Genomic DNA, 6,107 nt, shown 5'->3' with positions numbered 1-6,107 from the left:
CCAAGCCCATGATGCAACTCAAGAAGTTTAAACTATTGAGAATCCATAAAGTCTTCCCAAGGAATAAAATTTTAAAAAGGATCATCCACCTACTCAAGTCATTAGAGATCTATCTAAAGGTGTAAGTACTCGTTCTAAATTTATGGCAATGAATAATCTAGCTTTTATTTTTCAATTCGAGCTAAGGACTATTGATAAGGGTCTAAATGATGAAAGTTAGGTGATTGCTATGCAAGATGAACTCAACAAAATTAAGAGAAATCAAGTGTGGGAACTTGTTCTTAGACCTAAAGACCAAAAAATTATTAGGTACAAATAGGTATTTAGAAACAAGTTAGATGAGCAAGGCTTTATCATTAGGAACAAAGCTGGATTGGTTGCAAAAGGTTACAACCAAGAGGAAGGCATTAATTATGATGAGACCTTTGCTTCCGTTGCTAGATTAGAAGCCATTAGAATTCTATTAGCTTATGTATGTCACATGAATTTCAAGTTGTTTTAAATGGATGTGAAAAGTGTATTTGTAAATATTTTTATTAAGGAGGTGTATGTTGAACAACTCTCAGATTTAAAAATCACAAGTATAGAAATCATGTGTTTAAGTTAATTAAAGCCTTATATGGTTTAAAACAAGCTCCTAGAGCTTGGTATGAAAGACTTGGTTCTTTTTTAATAGAAAATGGTTTCTTAAAAAAACGTTGACACTACCTAATTTGTAAAAAAAAATAAGCATGAAACTCTCATTCTACACATTTATGTTGATGACATTGTATTTAGTGCTACTAATGAATTGCTTTGTAAGGATTTTGCTAAGTGTATGACTAAGAAATTTGAGATGAGCATAATGGGAGAGCTCATATTCTTTCTTGCTCACCAAATCAAGCAAAGCAAGGATAAAACATTCATCAACCAATCCAAGTACACAAAGGAACTCTTAAACAAATTTGAGATGGATGGTTGCAAAGTGGCCAAAACACCTATGAGTGTCACAACAAAATTGGACAAAGACAAGAAGGGTAAAGAGTGAAAATGAAAAGCTCTATAGAGATATGATCGGTTCACTTTTTGATAGGCTATTTGTGTAGCTAAAATCTAAGGCAGTGAACCTATCGATGCAGACTAGCACAAATGGTGAGTATCAAGGTCGTATTCTCGGGAAAGGGTGATCCTAGAACTACTGCAGTGTCTTATATTATCTATCCATAACAGAATCGATGAAGTTACTATGCTATGGTTAAATATAAACAAGCGGTCAACTAAGTGTCAGATAGTCTGAAAGGATTTAGTAAAATAATCAAAGGAAAAAACAAACCCAAGGGGACCTAAGCTAGTTGGATTTTAGTGAAGATACATATTATATTGATTACCAATTGTAATTACCCATGGACGAATTCTTAACTGAATTCGGTTTCCCTCTCGAGATAACCGAATTCCTAAACCTAATAACCTAAAGTTAGAATCTCTTCCTAATGATCGATTATTAAATTAGCATTAAGCTTTAACCCGCCTCTATTAAGCTTTGTTAATTCTTAATCCAACTAGTCAATTACCCTTATTTTTAAGTGATCATTAACCAGTTTTTGCTATTCAAATTTCCAATTACTAAATGAATTTCTCAATTATATAAAGCAATCTAAATACCATGACTCACAACGTCTCATGAATAAGGTGATTTCTTATTAATAATGAAAGCAAGAAGAGACAAGCATTGATAATCAAAATCTCATAAGCATTAGAATCAATCCAACAACATAAGAACCCCAATGGGTTTAACAAATTTAGTTACTCATATTAATAAGCAACACAAAGTAAAGAACAAATTCAAAAAAGTAAATTGAAGTACACCCTTCTTCTTCAAGTTGGATGAAAAACCCTAAATTCCCAATTCCGAATGATGAACCCTAATTTGCCTCTTGAATGCCCCCAATCTCCTCTTGATCTTCAAGTTGATGTTAAAACCAATGTAATCCTTCCTTTAATAAATGAAATGGTCTTCTAAAGTCGAGTATTGAAGTCTGGAAAAAGATGGCTTATGCTTATATATGTGAAATCAAGTTAGAAAATCGAACCCTAATTCAACAAATCGTATTTGCCTATATAAATCTCTCAAGACGCCGTGTCAAACCGTGGTCAAACCTGTTGGCACGTCAAACCCGGCCGACGCAAGCGATCCACCGTCTTGCCGGACCTCCGCGTGATCACAACCATGGCTTCTGGCGTGTCTCTCGAGGCCTTGAGCCACCACGGCCGACGAGGCCGTGGTATGGTTTGGCCGGAATCCCTAAAATGGCACCTTGAAGGTCTAGTATTGATGGTTCAGAGAGTCCAAAGTCGTGGCTCAACCTTGAGTGCTAGTCCTTGCTCAATTTTGATGGATTCCGTCCATAATTTTCCTCGATTATCGATAATGTCCCTCGATAGTGATCTGAAACGTGAAAAGAACCAAAATACAGGTGATTCTGGCATAAAATAAGACAACTATGGACAAAAATGATGCACATCAAAACACCCCACACTTAAGCTGCTTTTGTCCTCAAGCAATCAATAACTAAATAGATGCACAAGCAACAATCACCCCTCAAAATTCATGCTAAAGTTCACAACTCAACCTTATTCAACATATAAAGAATGAAACTTAAGTAACTAATAAGTTATACACCTTTAAATAAAAACTATAATAATACCATCTCAAGTGCAAATTATATAACAATTCAACATTAAAGACTAAGAACCATTGCCTTGCTGTGAATATCTCAAATCACTCATGGTGTTTGGTAAATAAGAAAAATTCCCTCAACGAACTCTGAGACATAACCTATTTACCATAAGCTTAAGTCTTTATCATCTCATCCATCATGAATAAATGAATACCAAATTCAAAGGGTCTTTACAAGGGTTGAAATGTGGCTAAGGTAAAGGTAAGAATATTTGGATAGAAGTGTAAAGTATACCAAAAAATCATGCAATTATTTAAAACGAATGCTTCAGGAGCTAAATGCCAAAACAACAAAAATACTCACTAAGCCTTATTTGAAGTAAAGGATGCTTACAAGAATTAAATTTAAAAGAGCTAAGAGCTAAGAGCTAAGAAATAAGTCGAAATATTTTTTCTTCTTTTTTGAATATACTATGTATATATATTACAACGGCTTATATATAGGCTGTGATTAGTGACATAAACAATAAGAATAGTTATCTAATTTGGATCAAGAAAGCATCAAAGAATGACTAAAAAGACTAAATGAATTTATAACAATGTTAGGCACTATAATTCCATAAATGAAGCGTAATACATAATTACCAGTATACAAGGTGAAAGGAAAGATAGATGTATAGAATGGTGTACATGTAGTGATTAGTGTAAATCATGAAGAAAAGGTTAAGGCTCAAAACGCCGACTAATGGAAACAAAAGGGGTAGGCTTTGGCTAGACGTGAAATTCTAAGTTGCCCAAATCATCTAATGATATTCAAAAATTCATATAACCTCAACAAGCATTACAGAGCAAGTTCTAGAAAGAAATTAAGTACAACACACTCAAACAAGAAAAGTCATGAGCATAATGTGCAATGGATGCTCAAATTTTGGTCCAAAACTCACGCTCAAGTGGCTAAAATTTGTAATTGGTTCCCGGACTTATCAATTGAATCATCATATAAATTGAATAAGAGATTGGCATAATCAAAGTTCAAAGTCAAAGGTTGTAAATTTATGCGAACTTGGCACACCGGGTTAACTACTAAACCGATATATTAAACACAAAGAAATTGCTTTCAAGAACAAAAATCGAGAGGGACAATCAATTACTAGTGTGAATTAAGTCCTTAATTATGAAAGAATAAACTAACTTAAATGTCATGAAAACCTAGGTCCTAACATCCTAAGAATAGTCCATTATCATTGCCTTAAACAATCAAGGATGTGAGCCACGTATACCTACCCCACACTCGAGTATAACACTATCCATAATGTTAGAGAAATTAAACTGGGTATAGCACATAACTAGCACATCATAAGAAAATGAAGATCATATTAAATGTACATATCAAGACTAGAAATCAAAGTGTTCCACTAAGATAACATAACATGAAGGAAAATGAAAGAAAATAACATAAAATGAAAATGGAAAAGAAACGAAATAAAGTAAAATAAAAATAAAGAAGGAAAATAAAAGGAAAAGGAAAAAATAGCATAAATTTTGACATTGTTGGTAATTTGTCAAGGCATCCACTGGGCCGGATCTACTAGAGGGTAAGGAGTGGGGAAGGCAATCGCGAGGGGGCGGTGGTGGTGGCACAGGTCCATGAAGCAACCTACTAGATCGAACTCCATATCATCGATGAATCACGGATCTGTGCTCCGGCCTCCGCCATATTTTGAATTTGCTCCGCCATTAGGTTTGTCTGGCATTTATCCAAATTCCATGCATAAGCTCGCTAGAGTATATCGTTTAAACCTGAAACTGCAGGCTCCTAGTCTCCTCTTAAAATGCCCAAACTCCTTTCTATGTTGCACAAACTCAATATAGTGTTGTCAGAATCGAACTCGATCTAGTTGGTCACCAAGCACTAATCTAAGCACTCAATGTCCCTACGAATGTTAAGAGGAGGCTCTGTATGCACGCATAAATACCTGGCCGGGTTAGGAATCCTAACATCCGAATCTCAATCACGTCTTGGGCTCCTTTAGCCACCTCTAGCCTCCCTTACTATTACACTAACGAGCCCGACTATGCCATGGGTGTCGAGCAACCGAGATCATCCGTATTGATCATCTATCCGATCCCTAGTGTCATATCACCAACTGAAAGCTCTACTTGCCAAAACAAGTCTTCCTGAGTCGACTATGAATGAACCAATCGACGAGCCACGACATCCTAAGTCAAGCTTCTTACAATGTTGCATAGCCTAGAGGATGAATATATCACCGCAGGATCGCCTCCAAACTATCTCCCCGCTTGTAATCGTGTAAGCTAATAAGTATGGAGATAACGGAGATGATCCTAAGGCTAGACGCCTTAGACCGCCGGTATGATTCGACTGAGTACTAATAAATCCCATGGTGTCGACGAGATTGGCTGATGTAGATGCATCCTGATACTCCTCTCCCGAGGTCTCCGCTAGTACATAATCCCAAATGGCCGAATTGTGGAACTAATATCGAGAACTCCTTCCTCCAAGTCTGAATTAAACTACATCAGTTGATGCTTGTGAAATGTTACCGGAGAAAGAAGGTGTTGAGGAATTCAACTGTGAGCTCGCGGTAGGTTGGCTCAATGATGTCAAGAACCGTGTGTATGGTAGAGTGTCAACAGGCACGCACATCCCGAGCCAATCCCACTCTTTCTAAGGATACAAAGTCGATGCAACGCCCAGCCATTAATTGCTTCCATCTCATGACTTGGAAGCAGCCTGCTATTAGCATTCCGAAATGTCCATAAGAGATGTCGCACCAGTGGGGTGGATTTGGTACCGCAATTTCGTAATTTAACCAACATGTCGTTTGCTCGTGCTACGGCTATGTGAAGTGGAGGAAGATGTTCCTTTGCAAGGCCATCGGTAGCGTGCATTATGGATGCTGACGGGATTAATCATGTCCTTCATTTTGCTTGAAATTTCGTGACAAGTAAGAAAAATCAAAGACAGAAGAAACAACACCTCTGAGCTTGTAGAAGGAAAAGGAAAATGTTTTAAAAGTCATGCTTATATAGTTACGGGTCGACGGGCGAGGGCAATCACAATACTCTACCACACCGAACCTCGTTACATCCTTGTGCCAATTCGGGTCATGCCCATGGTGCCTGTAAATCGTGGTCAATGGCTGGTTTTTCTTTAGCGATGCATCTTCATCACCACCGGTGTCAGCCCAAGTGGTAGGCCCCTCGGCCGTGGTGGACCGCCACTCCCAAGCCTTCATTTGCATATTCATCACGGGTAGACCCGGCCGATGACTGTGACGACCGAGGATCCAACCCATGATGCCCATGAAAACCATGGTGACGAATGGTCCAAGCTTCCTTCACTATCTCGAGTCGCCAAACTCCCTACTTGCATTCAACACATACGTAATACATTTAGGCTATAATTCATAAATGTATCAAACAGTAG

This window comes from Ricinus communis, chromosome 7 (genome assembly GCF_019578655.1).
Source record: "Ricinus communis isolate WT05 ecotype wild-type chromosome 7, ASM1957865v1, whole genome shotgun sequence".
Classification (NCBI taxonomy): Eukaryota; Viridiplantae; Streptophyta; class Magnoliopsida; order Malpighiales; family Euphorbiaceae; genus Ricinus; species Ricinus communis.
This window is presented reverse-complemented; position numbering follows the sequence as displayed.